The sequence below is a fragment of the Sceloporus undulatus genome, chromosome 5 (genome assembly GCF_019175285.1).
Source record: "Sceloporus undulatus isolate JIND9_A2432 ecotype Alabama chromosome 5, SceUnd_v1.1, whole genome shotgun sequence".
Taxonomy (NCBI): Eukaryota; Metazoa; Chordata; class Lepidosauria; order Squamata; family Phrynosomatidae; genus Sceloporus; species Sceloporus undulatus.
In genome coordinates, this window is record NC_056526.1 from 190,241,302 (window position 1) to 190,255,775 (window position 14,474).

Below are 14,474 nucleotides of genomic sequence, written 5' to 3' on the forward strand. Positions count from 1 at the left end.
GGGGGGGGAGGTTTAAAAAGCCACTTTGAGTCTTAATGTTGGGGAAAAGCAGGACATTCATAATATTAACATTGATAACAAAGCCCTCTCCCATTCTGCAGATACCAAGGACTCCCAAAAAGACAGATACAGTGGTAAAATTAATAAAGACACATTTGTCTTTCCTTTCCGCAATCCTTTCTTTTTGTTATCAGAGCCAGATGCTTTCTTGCAAATGCCCTTGAAGGTGTTTTCCTCCTTTCTGGACTTATCTCATCAATTCTGTCTGAACTCACAGTTAGAATCACAGGATCCTTGATTTGGAAGAGACCTCAAGGACCATCAAGAACAACCCCATTCTGCCATGCAGGAACCATATTATCACTACTGCATTGCCCATCATTATATTACGGCAGGGCAAGAGTATATGATGCAGCTCCTGATACCTTCATAGCAAGTCTGTTGTAGTTCTCTGCCCTTGATGGCAATGATGTGGATGAAGCATCTCCAAGAAGCATCTGGAAACCATGGCTTATGATCAGAAATTTAGGGATCTGGGTACGTTTAGCCTGGAGAAGAGATGCTTAAGTGGTGGTATCATAGAATCATACAATCACAGAATTGGAAGAGACCCCAAGGGCCATCCAGTCCAACCCTATTCTGCCATGCAGGAACTCTCAATCAAAGCATCCCTGACAGATGGCCATCCAGCCTCTGCTTAAAGATCTCCAAAGATGGAGACTCCACCATGTTCGGAGGGACTGTTTTCTACTGTCGAACTGCTCTTACTGTCAGGAAATTCCTCCTAATGTTGAGGTGGAATTTATTTTCCTCTATCTTGCATCCATTGCTCTGGGTCCTATTCTCTGGAGCAGCAGAAAAAATGCTTGCTCCATCCTTGACATGACATCCTTTCTTCTTACCTATTTTTTAAAATATCTTCTTGAATGCTTGAATCCGTGGATAAAGAATCTATGGATACAGAGAACAGCTTGCACTGCAGGAGGCTTTTCAATCCAGGAAGCCGCGGCAGAGCTGCCGATGAATGGAGACTTTGGAGGGTTGCCATAAGTCAAACATGACTTGACAGCAGTTAACAATAAACCCTCTTGCAGTGGACTAAGGGAACAGTCTGCCAGGGTTGGACATGCCAAGGCCTGATTTCCTTGGGGACACAAGAATGTGCCAGACACTTGGTACACCTTGTGCCAACTCTGCCAGGCACCAGTGACTTTCCTGGGGGAATTCTGTCAAGACCTACCTGGACAGGCAGGTGGCTTACCTGGGAACCTTCTGCACAGGAATAAAGGAGGCTACCCTTGCATAGTGGTTTGAGTGCTGGATTACGAGTCTGGAGACTAGGGTTCAATTCTCAGCTCGGCCATGAAACCCATTGGGGTGACCTAGGGTAAGTCACTCTCTCTCAGCCTCAGGGGAAGGCAATGGCAAACCTACTCAGAACAAATCTTGCCATGAAAACCCCACGATCAGTTCGCTTTAGGGTCGCCATAAGTCCAAAACAACTTGAAGGTACACAACAACAACAACAACAACAACACTTTTCTTGAGTCAAACCACCTAGCCCAAAATTGCCAACTCTGACTGGCAGCAACCGTGTCCAGTCTTCCAGGAAGGATACTTAGAAGCTTAGGGGACCTTCCAAACTACAGTTATAGCGCTATATTTTTTTCCCAATACAGGTTAGGAATGCAAGCCTCAACCTTTTTGGCCTTTCAGTTGCACAAAAAGGAGCTGCAAAAAGTGGCCAATTTTTGCGCCATGGAAAGGGCACCATAGTTGCCGGTGCCGCAGTTTTTTGGTGCTCCTTTGGCACTGTGTTATCTGGATGCAGCGCCAGAGGAGCAGTGTTATGCTGCCCGCCATGTGGTGGGGTGCGCGGTGTCACACTGGCAGAGTTGGGCTGTGCGTCGCACGAACACCACACCCACACAGCAAGTTTTGATACCGGTCTGTAAAGCCTCTAAAATCCCATTTTGCTCTTGACCACCAGTTTAACATGCTGACTTCAATCAAGACTGCAAAAAAACTTGCCAAATGCCTGGGTTTCCTGTTCTTATTCTGTTTTGTTATCTTTGTGTGCCTTACACAGCAGTGGTTCCCAACCTGTGGGTCAGGACCCTTTTGGGGGTCGAATGACCCTTTCACAGGGGTCGTCTAAGACCATCGGAAAACACATATTTGCATGTACCAATGAAAATAATTGTATGGTTGGGGGTCGCCACAGCATGAGGAACTGTTTTAAAAGGTCGCGGCATTAAAAAGGTTGGGAACCACTGCTTTACAGTGACCCTAAGGCTAACTTATCATGGAGTTCTCTTGGCAGATCTTGTTCAGAGGTTTGCCTTTGCCTTCCTCTGAGGCTGAGATAGTGTGACTTGTTCAATGGTATCTGATGGGGCTTGGTTCAAGGACCCCCTGTGGATCACAAAATCCTTGTATGCTCAAGTCCTATTAAATACAATGGCATAGTAAAATGATATCCCTTAAATAAAATGGCAAAATCAAAATTTGCTTTTTTGAATTTCTATTAGTTTTAAAAGATTTTCAAGCGGTGGATGCTGTCAGTAAAAAATTTTTAAAATCCACATTATCATTATAATTCTTAGATATCTGATGCAAGCGACCAGCAAGGTTGTGCAGTCTCTATCTTGGCTTCCATGGAGAGATCAGATTTGATCTGCCCAAGGACCCATTTGTTTGTCTTTTTGGCCATCCACTGTACCCTCTAAGACCAAACATATACAACTAAGCGTCAAAGCTTACAATCGCCCAAGCCATTGTATTCCGTGTACGGATGTGACTGCTAGACAGTGAAGAAAGCAGATAAGAAGAAAATTAACCCATTTGAGCTGTGGTGCTGGAGAAGAGTGCTGAGCATGCCATGGATGATGGCCAAGAAGACAAACCGATGGGTCCTGGAGCAGATCAAGCCAGAAATCTCCCTGGAAGCCAAGACCATCAAATTGAGGTTCTTGTATTTTGGACATTTCATGAGAAGGCACAACTTAATAGAAAAGACAGGAAAGGTGGAGGGAAGCAGAAAGAGAGGAAGGCCACATGCTGGATGAACAGACTCTATTAAAAAGGTCACAGACCTGAATTTGTAGGAGCAGTGGAGGTGGAGGACTGGGAGTCTTGGAGATGTCTCATCCACAAAGCTGCCATGAGTCTAAGTCCACTAAGCAGTTAATGGCCTCATTCTCACTATCTTTTAAACTGGATTGCAATTTGGTTTGAACTGGTTCAAACAACCCTGGTTCCCACTTAAATCAATTCCCTGAATCGATTCTGAGAGGGGGCCAATGCACCAGACTCATTTAACCCGCGTATTTTTGATGCTGATTTTTTTCCACCTCTTTTTCACCAAATCAATTCAATGCAAGTGTGAACCACAAGCAGATTGGAATCGATTCAAATTTGCTCCTTGGCGGGCTGGTACTGAATCATTTTTAATCGGTTCATTCATGAATGCGAACCACAATTGGGTTATTTTGATGTCAGAAAATGCGATCGGGGCAAGTGTACTGTAAACTACAATCCAATGTCGAATCGATCCATTGAACTGATCCATCGATTCGGATCACACACCGATTTATCTGTAAGTGGGAATGAGGCCAATAACAACAACAAATATTATCCTCAGTACTCTTCTCCAGCACTGCATCTCAAATGAGTTGATTTTCTTTCTCTCTGCTTTTTTTACCATCTAGCTCTTGCATCCATCCATGGCGATGGGGAATACAATGGTCTGACAAAACCTTTGCTCTTCAGGATCTTGCCATGTTCTTTCATAGCTGCCCTCCCCATCCATAATCTTCTTCTGATGTCTTGACTGCAGTCTCCTTTATGCTAAATGTTTGATCCAAGGTTTAGGTGTGACAAGACATAGGAGCAACAACACATCTGACAGTCTTGATGAGAAATCTGTGCTCGGGACAAGAGGCGACTGTCAGAAGAGAACATGGAGAAACGGAATGGTTCCCAATTGGCAAAGGGCTCAGATACAGCTGCATCTTATCACCCTGTCTGTTCAACTTAGATGCAGAACATACTGTAAGGGAAGCAGGCTTGGACATGGAAGAAGGAGATGTGGAAATAGGAGGCAGAAATATCAACACTCTGAGATATGCAGATGACACCATAATACTAGCAGAGAACCTCAAAGACCTGGAACAACTACTAAGGAAGATCAAGGAGGAAAGTGCAAAGGCATTCTTAATGTTGAACACAACAAATACAAAAAGAATGGCCACTGAGAACTTACACACATTCAAACTAAACAATGAGGAAATAGAAATAGTCAAAGAGTTCTCATATCTGGGATCAAACATTAATGGGAACAGGGACTGCTGCCAGGAAATCAGAAGAAGATTAAGAATGGAGAGGGCAGCTATGAAAGAACGAGAAAAGATCCTCAAATGCAAAGATATACAACTGAGCACAAATGTTAGAACCATCCAGTCCATTGTATTCCCTGTTGCCATGGATGGATGTGAGAGCTGGACAGTTAAGAAAGAAGATAGGAGGAAAATCAACTCATTTCAGATTATGTGGGGCTGGGGAAGAGTGCAGAGGATCCTATGGATGGCCAAAAGGACAACTAATGGGTCTTGGAGCAGAGCAAGCAGAAATCTCCCTGGAAGCCAAGATGATGAAATTGAGGCTGTTGGACTTTGGACACATCATGAGAAGGAAGGACTCATTGGAAAAGACAATAATGTTGGGAAAGGTGGAGGGAAGTAGGAAGAGAGGAAGGCCGCATATTAGATGGATGGACTCTATTAAAGAGATCACAAGTGTGAGTTTGCAGGAGTTGGGCAGAGCAGTAGCGGAGAGCAGGACTTGAAGATGTCTCATCCATAGGGTCACTGTGGGTCAAGATCGACACGAAAGCAGCTAACAAAAACAACAAATGGGTTAAATCATTGAATCCTAGATTTGGAAGAGACCCCAAGGGCCACCCAATCCAACCCATTCCTGTCATGCAGGAACACACAGTCAAAGTACTCCGACGGTCAGATGGCTATGCAGGTTGTTTCAAAACCTTTAAAGGAGGAGACTCCACCACTTTCTGAATGCCTCTTCTCCTTCTCTAGGATAAATTCATGGTTATTATTTTTGTTTCTTTAATGTTCAGCATTAAGCCTCCCTTGACACAGTCTTCTTTAACCTTCCCCAATAATGGTTCCAGGTCTTTCCTATCTCCCTTCATCTACACTGAATTCATGTAAATTTTCCATAGTCATTCCAGTCTTTTTGTTTGTCTTAATCTCCAACATTAAGCCTGCCTTAGCACTTTCTGGGGTGCCTTTCCTCTGCAATTCTTCCAAGTCTTTGTAGTTTTCTGCCAGTAGAAGGGTGTCATCTGCATATCTTAAGTTGTTAATGTTCCTCCCTCCAGTCTTCATGGCTCCTTCCTCCCAGACTAATCCTGCTTTTCATATGATACCTTCTGGCTTTTACAAGTTAAACAGATAAGCTTTGTTCAGAGGAGGTTTGCCATTGTCTTCCCCTTGAAGCTGAGAGTATGTGACTTGTTCAGGGTCATCCAGGGTTTTTTTATGTCGGAGCTGAGAATCGAACCCTAGTCTCCAGAAACAGCATCCCTTATGTGCAAGGCCAACATCAAGGTTTCCCTTTAAGAATGTATATTTCTGGAATATTTTCAAGCCTTGGATGTTTGAATCCGTGGACAAAGAATCCATGGATCTGGAGGGCCAACTGCATTTTTCAATAAATATATTGTTTAAGAAGGATCTGGGAGGTTAAGGATGGCCAGAAAGACAAACAAATGGGTCCTTGGGCAGATCAAGTCTGATCTCCCCATAAAAGCCAAGACCATCAAGCTGAGGCTGTCCTACTTTGGTCACGTCAGAAGGAGGATGACACCTTAAATTAAACATGTCATTAAAATAAATCCACTTTAGCTGCCATGACTCAGTTCAATGAAATTCTGGGGACTGTTTGGCAAACTGTTTGGGAAAGTCAAAGGCTTTCATGGCCGGCATCCATAGTTTTTTGTGGGTTTTTCAGGCTATGTGGCCATGTCCTAGAAGATGCCAGCCACAGATGCTGTCGAAATGTCAGGAAGAAACTCTTCTAGAACATGGACACCACACAGCCCAAAAAAACCCACAAAAAACTATGCCTGGGGAAGGTTTGCCAAAAAAGACCAACAAATAGGCCACACTATGAGAAGAGATCAGCTATTGACCCAGACAATAAACCTGGGGAAGGTGAAGGGAGGCAGAAAGAGAGGAGGCCTCATGCGGACGACTCTAGAAAGACTATAATGCTAGGAAAGGCAGAAGGTGGTCGAAAGGGGCCTGAAACTGCAGAAAGTGAGCAAAGCAGTTGAGGATAAGAAGACTTAGAAATGGTTCATCCACTGGATCGACATTAGTCATAAAATCATTGAATCCTAGTATCCTGGAATTGGAAGAGACCCCAAGGGCCACCCAGTCCAACCCCATTCTGCCATGCAGGAACTCAAAGTCAAAGCATCCCTGACAGATGGCCATCCAGCCTCTGCTTAAAAGCCTCCAATTACTGTCAGGAAGTTCCTCCTAGTCCTAATGTTCAGCTGGAATCACTTTTCCTGTAGTTTGCATCCATTCTCCTCTGTCCTATTCTCTGGAGCAGCTGAAAACAAGCTTGTTCCCTCCTCAAGGTGACATCCCTTCAAGTATTTAAACAGGGCTCTCATATCACCTCTTAACCTTCTCTTCCCCAGGCTAAACATCCCCAGCTCCCTAAGTCATTCTTCATAGGGATTCATGGTTTCCAGACCCTTCACCATTTTAGTCGCCCTCCTTTGGACACATGGCTCCAATTTCTCAATGTCCTTTTTTAATTGTGGTGCCCAGAACTGGACACAATATTCCAGGTGGGGCCTGACCAAAGCAGAATATAGTGGCACTATTACTTCTCTTGATCTAGACACTATACTTTTATTGATGCAGCCTAGAATCGCATTGGCCTTGTTAGCTGCCGCATCTCACTGTTGACTCATGTCCAACTTGTGGTCCACTTGGACTCCCAGATCCCTTTCACACGTAGTTTCATTCAGCCAGGTGTCCCCCATGATCCTATATCTGTGCATTTCATTTTTCCGCCCCAAGTGCAACACCTTACATTTCTTCTTGTTGAATTATATTTTGTTAGCTTTGGCCCAGCTTCCTAATCTCTGAAGGCCATGTTGAATTTTGATCCTGTCCTCTGGAGTATTAGCTACTCCTCCTACTTTGTCAATCCTTTCCACTCCAAGGCAGTTAACAATAACAACAAGAAGGGAAAAAAGCCATTTTGGGAGAATGGCAAGATAAAAGATTGCAATGAAGTAAGAATTTTTTTTTTACTGTAGTAAAATGGTGGCTTTGGGGATTTTGGAAAGTGTGCAAACACACTCACCAGTCCATCACCATCATCATCATCACCATCACCACCACCATCATCATCATTATTGCTGTTGTAGAGAGATGTTGTCCTACCTTTCAGACTAACTGGAAGAAAGAAATTGGCAGCATGAGCTTTCCTAGACTTGAGTCCCATTGAAAACATTCAAGTGTTGGCCATGTAACAAATACAAACACAAACACACTGTTTGCATTTCATCCTATTATATACATCATCCTTGCATTTTGTTCCTTGGAATAATCCTTTAATTCTAATGTAAGGCCTCCCAAATCCCTCCTGTTTTAAATTCAGTTTATTTTAAAATTGAATTTTAATTTTTTCATTTGCGATGCGGTCAGTTTAGTGGTTATAATGCTGTTATTTTACTTTAGGGATATAAGGGATATATAATTTCGGTTATGTCGATATTACGTATTTTATCTATTTTATGTAACCTGCCTTGATCTTTAGGGAAAAGGCGGGATAGAAATAAATTATTATTGTTATTGTTATTATTTATTAATTTTAATTGTACTGTTGTTGCTTTTATAAAATTGTAACCAATTTGGAGAGGAAAAACCACAGGATACAAATAGATATCATCATCATCATCATCATCATCATCATCATACACCCTGAAAAGCCAATCCAGTCCTGGAGTGTTCACAACAACCCTGCAAGGTAGATCATGACACCCAAAGTAACCCCTTTATTATTATTATTATTCGTACTGTTGTTGTTTTTAATAAAACTGTAACCAATTCTGAGTCCCAGTTTTGGGATATAAAAAGGCAGATGACAAATAGACATCATAACCATTATTGTCATCATGGCCATCTGTCAGGGGCGCTTTGATGGAGAGTTCCTGCATGGCAGAATGGGGTTGGGCTGGATCAGGGCCCTCCTTGGGGTCTCTCCCAACTTTGTGATTCTATGGTTCTAACCCCGAAAAGCCCAATCCAATCCTGGAGTGTTCACAACAACCCTGCAAGGTAGACCATGGCACCCAAAAGTAAACCCTCCCCCCAGAACCCCCAAAAACCCCTTCGCAGGAGCTCTTTACCTTGGAATAAAGATGCACTGCTGGATGTCACCTTCCTTCTGCGCTACTTTCACTTTGAGCCAGGATTTGAACTCAGGGCTTCCACCATTTCTCCTCCCAGCTGCCCTCCAGAGCTCTATCCTCCTCCTTTGGGGCTCCAGGGGGCTCCCTGACCCCAAACAACCCCCCAAAGTCCCCCTTCCTTTTGCCGTTTCCCCCTTCCCTTGCCTTCTTCCTCACACTGACCTTCCACCTGAGAAAATGCCCGCCAGCGCTTTCCCCTTCCACAGGGGGAGACAAAGGGGGGTGGTGACCAGGGGGCTGGGTGGCTCTCCATGAAGGGCAGAAAGAAGCCCCGCCCCCTCTCCGTCAAGTGGCCTCCTTGAGGACGCGCGCCCAGCAAACCACTTCCAGGGTTTCTGGGCTCGGCGATTGGCGGAGGGGGGGAGGCGGGCGGCCGGGCGGGGCGCAGAGGGGCCGGGAGGCAACAAACAATAAAAAAAAAGGGGGAGGAGGGGGACGCGGGGGGCCCGGGAAAAAGGAAAGAGGAAAACGGGCGCAAAGCGGGGAAAGCGAACAAAGGAAGAAAGACGGGGAAGACGAGGGGCAGCGGCTGGGGGCTTTAGGACCAAGGGTATTATAGAGGAATGAGGGAAAAACGGGGGGTGAAGGCAAAACAGGAGGAGAAGAGGAGAGAGGAAGAAGGAAAGAAGAAGGCGGAGGAGGGAGGGGGAAAGGAGGAAGAAAGGGCAGGCGGAGGAGGAAAAGCATAAAGCCGAGCGGACGAAAGAAAAGAGAGCAGAACAGAAGAAAAGGTGCCGAAGGGTATGAGGAAAAAAGAACAACGCGACTGAGGAGTGGGGAAAGAAGAAAGCGAGTAGAAGAACAGGGGGAGAAGAAGGCAAGAGAGGAAGGAAGCAAGACGGAAGAAGACGGTGGAGGGGGCGGGGCCGCGCGCCCGAGGGAGCGGAGGGGAGGGAGCCTGCAGGGGTGGGAGTATGAAGTACAACAGACAGAGACAAAGGCAAGGAACAAACACGGCCAGGAACAAGGAGAGGAAAAACAAAAGAGAAAAAACAAGCAGGCGGGCGAAAACAGGCAGAGGCAAAACGCCGAAGGAAGCAGCGAAGGGGAGGGGGAGGGGGAGAGGGAGGGGATGAGGAAAGAGGGACAAAGCGGATGAGGAGGAGGCGGAGGGAAATGTAAAAACAGTGTGGAGGGAAGAACGAAAAATGTAGAGAAGAAACAGAAGAAGAGATAGAAGAAGGGGAGTAAAGAAGAAGGAGGGAAAAGCGAGGGGGGGGGGAGGAGGTAAGGAAGAAAGCAACTATGATGAGTGAGGAGAGAGGCGAGGAATTGCAGAGGGGGAGGATGGAAGACAGAACAACAAAGAGCGGGAGGAGGAGGGAAGAAAAATGAGGAGGAGAGGATATGGAGAAAGAGTGTTGATGACTGACATACCTGGAGAAAGATCAAACGAATGGTAATGGAAATAGAAAGATGATAAGAAATAAACAGACTGATAGAAGAAGAAGTTGATCGAATGAAAAGGAAGGAAGAAAAAACGGGAGGCATCGATGAGGAGGAAAGAATATACGCGTAGGTAATAATGGAAAAGTAGCGCAGAAGAATAGTAAGAATGAAGGGAGATGAAAGCCTAAGAAAGGTACTGATTGGGGATTTAGTTAAGAAATAACAGGGAGTATAATCAGAAAATATATAATAAAAAAATATAGTAAGAAGAATTTTAGTATAAAGAATAAATAAAATGGGTCTTTAGGGAGAACAGAAAATAAAGGGAATATGAGAGTGATAATTTAAGAATAATAAAATAGATGAATAAGAATCATAATAATAAGAATAAAAATAAGAAGATAAGAAGAAGGTTATTGTATTAAATATAATGGTATATTGTTATCATTAAATAATAAAAGGTTATACATAATAATAATAATAAAAATATATAATAAAATAATATAATAATAATAATTTTATTATTAAATCATAATAATAACAAGGTATATGGTTATTTATAAAAATAAAAAATATAATAAAAAAATAATTAAACTTTATTCTTATTTGTTCTTATTTTCCCGCCTTTTGTGACAAAGAAACAATCCCCCCCCCCCCCCTCAAAGCGGGCTCAACAACACATTTAAATCCACATTTACACAAATTCTTGTCCCGAATTTCCCCCCCTCTTTCTTAAAAAAAACAGGATTAAAACAAGTTACAATTTAAAACAATCTGTTTAAAAACACCATAAAATACAGCGGAGGACCCAGGAGGCGGGGGCGGGGCTTTGATTACAATGATGCGCGGGGCAAGGCACAGTGATTTGTGGCCGGGGGGCACTTTATCCAGGAAAAGGCCCTGTGGAGAAGATGGTGTCTTGGGCTGGCAATTTGAACGGGATCTCGTTTCCATCAATTCCGTTTCCATAGTTTGGGAGCCCTTGCAGGAAGGGCCCCTCTGGGGAGGGAGGCCGTTTACTTATTCTGGTCTTTAAAAGGTGCAAGGAGATTTCCTCCAGAGGAACCTGAGGGGTTTTTGCAAGCGCGGCGGATTATTATGGGCAGCAGGGCAAATTTCCCTCAAATAGGTTGGACCCAACGTCCATCTTGTTTAGGGCTCTTAATCTTTAAGGTGATAACCAAAACACCATGTTACTTGGGCCCAGGAAACCTGATAGGGCAAGCCAGTGAAGAGATTTCTTTTTAAGATGGGTTGTAAATCAGTCACTCCTAGTTTTTCGGCGGGGGACCCAGCCTTGGATGGCCATATTTTGCACTTTTTTTTAAGTTGAACAGTTTCCAGGACTAGGGGGGCACAAGGGTTAGGAGCCCCATTTGTAGAACGGCCAATCACAGACAGAAATTCAAGGTCGTGCGGTTACCAGTGTAATGTTACAACAAAACAGTTTCTGTTTCTAGGGTCCTTTACTTCCAGGGAAAAAGGGCGGCGGGCGGCATATTCCAGCCAGGAGCTGATTAGCAGGCAGTTCCTGATTTGGTCGGTCAATTCAACCTGATTTTCTCATTGTGAATGAGTGAGTGACGGGTCTAGGAGCACCCCCAGGACAGCAAAACACAGTCCTTTGTGGACGGGTAGCGGAAACCCCATCTAGGACTGGCATGGGTTTGCAACCCCTAGGGACCTGGTTTGGGGGCCCCAACTAGCCCCATTGTAGTACTTCCATTTTGTTCTGGATTTTCATTCAGCCTGCGTTTGTTTTCCTCATCCAGGGCCCATTACCGGCTTCAAGGGACACTGAGGAGGGAGAGAAAAGAAATGCCAATCTGTGTCATAGCCTGTTTGTTCTATTCGATTATTGGCGTGTTTCTCGATCATTATTCCTGTATTCTATGTACTTGTATATGTATTATCCCTACTTGTGATTTATTGTATTTTCTCCGTGCGATAATGATTAACATTCCATTATCGAAGGCCTTGCCCTCCTCCCAGTCCTTCTGCCTTGGTTCCCAGGACTCGGGAGGTTGAGAGGAAACTTGCTGGGGACCCTCTTCTACCCTTCCCTCCACCACTCCTTCTCCTTTCTTGTGTCATGTCTTCTTAGATTGTAAGCATTGCAAAAGGGCAGGGGGGACAAATCCGTTCTTCTTCTAACTAAAAAGATTCATGTACATCGCTGGTTGTAATGTTAAAAATTAGCCGCGGCTTCAATTAAATTAACGCGTTACTAATAATCTCATATAGCTGGCAATGGAGGAAAAATATATTTGGGTGTCATCTGCGTAATGAGAACAACCTGCCCTGTCTGCCAAAAATGATTCTTCCCCAGCGGCTTCACTATAAAATTGTTAATAGCTTTTCGGGACAGTTATGGCGCTTGGAGGGACCCAATTTTAGCTCCCGTTTTCGAAGGAGCGAACTGTCCTCGAGCACACCCTCCGGAATCTACGACCCGAGAGGAAGGACTGGAACCATGGAGTGGCAGTGCCACGATCAACCCCCGGCGTTCCGAAAAAGAGGATTCATGCTCAGTTGTGTCAAGGCCAACTGAGAGGTCTAGAAGCACAAACAGGGTATGCTTCCTCTGTCTGTCACGCCAAGTTGTTGTTGATTGAGACTGTGTTTGGAATTCCTCTTCCAAAACAAACCAACCCCAGCGGAGCGCCCACAACAGAACACCTGAGCAACCAATTTTGTTTTGCCACTATTCATGTAACATTTATTAAACATAAAGCATACAGTACATATCTTCAAAGTACCAAGAGAGCTCCAACACACACCATCACCCATATACGCATAACAGAGAGTGGCTTGTCACTTGAGTCATTGATCCGGTGCCTTCCTTGAAGCCATGGGAGCAGAGATCTGATTCCGCGGATTCAGGTGATCACCCAGTCCACTGCTTTCAAAAAGTCTCTCTTTTAAACCCTTTCTGCCTTTCCACTGACCACCGCCTTGGGGTTTTGTCCCAGGGAGTTTCTCCTTCAGCAATCACTGGGTTGTTTTCCACATTCCATCTCTATCAGTCCAATTCAACAAACATCCTGGTGGTTATCCAAACATTACAGTACTCATCACTGTTATGAAACCGTTCGTTCTTGTTCTAGATAAGGGTTTTGGCAAGCTACCATCTTGTTTTCTCAAGATCGGCCCATCTCGTCAAACAGACTTGAAATCCTCGCTTCACTTTGCCAAGGTAACTTCCCCACATCATGCATGGCGGCTTCTCCATCTCTTTTGTTCAAGACAACAGTTGCCACCTTATATTCACATTCACTCCTCTCTTCACATTACTCCCCCTCTTGATACTTGATGGATTTATTTCAATTAATCAAGTGTCATACATTAATATTCAAGTGTCATTCATTTAAATACAAATGTGCATTATATATATATATATATATATATATATTATATATTCAGTGTGGATATGTGATTTATTATATATTATTATTAGTCCAATTGGACTAGCTTCCAATATTTTCATTTCTCTCTTCTACTATTTTAATCGGTTAGAGGCTTCTCATTTTTCTGATTTAAAAATATCATCCATATAATCCACAGCAACCATATTAACCCATCCATACAATAGGATGTATTTACTTACATGTCCTAATGCAGTAGGTAGCTTTGTTCATTACCAATGGTTGTTCTGTAAGTTGGCTTTCTTCACACAGCTCTTTTTCTGAAATTTCACCATTCTCCTATTTATTCTCACAAAAAATTCCTTCTTTGAATTCCAAGTGTGTTCCTGTAACTGTGTCCTAATCTGTTCATTATTTAAACAACCTTGATTTTATTTAATTTTTTTCCAATCTATTCATATGTTAAATATCAATAATCAATTTTATCTAATCTACCATAAGCTTTTAGTATTCTTAGTTTTCCATTGCATATATAAGTTTACCTGTGTGTCTAACTTTGTATATAGTCACATTTATCATTTCACTTAATTTCTCCATTGTCATGATATTCTCCATCCTCCGACCAAAAAAAAACGGTGTAGGAGATATTTCCACATAGACTACCAAACCTAACTCCATTGTCAAAGATCAATGTCCTTGGCATCCTCTGTAATCTACAAATGCCATCTGAAAATTCCAAAGCACAGGGTTCAATTTGTTTTATTTCCTGTGGACATACGTATCCCATTTTTCACAGCGCTCTATACCTATTGTTTCATTTCTTTTAACAATCTTGGAATTCATACAGATTGCACGTTTTGACATCAAATACGGTTTCCAATAGTTTTCTCCCATGTTAAATGGAAGAGACTGAATGTCTCAAACAGTGTTTATTTCGGTATCCTCTTTTCCTTCTAATGTCATTAATCTAACTTGCCAAATTTCTTCTTTTACTGAAAATTCCAATATTTTATACCAAGAAGGAAAATCTGTATGAATCCATTTTTCAAGTCCTCCAGTTTTCATAAACGCATTTCCATGTTTTCCATATAATGCCACTGGCGTGACATGTCAATGCCTAGATGAAGATGGTCAGCCAGAGCAACCATGGCAGTCTCCATCCCAAATCCTGTCCTGAAGCCGGTTTGAAATGGGTCTAG

The 14,474-nt window shown here is 43.3% G+C and overlaps 1 protein-coding gene across 5 annotated transcripts in view; it reads right to left on the reverse strand.

The window, feature by feature from the left end:
• The window catches only part of LOC121931810 (PC-esterase domain-containing protein 1A-like), a 50,086-nt gene that overhangs the window by 31,674 nt on the left and 3,938 nt on the right, over positions 1 to 14,474 (reverse strand). For 4 of the 5 annotated variants that reach the window (XM_042469849.1, XM_042469848.1, XM_042469845.1 and 1 more), the window contains exon 1: positions 8,459 to 8,637. The exons of the other annotated variant lie outside the window; for it this stretch is intronic. The gene's annotated coding sequence lies outside the window, so the exon portion shown is untranslated. Of the gene's footprint in view, positions 1 to 8,458; positions 8,638 to 14,474 lie in introns of those variants that run through there. 5 annotated transcript variants of the gene reach the window in all.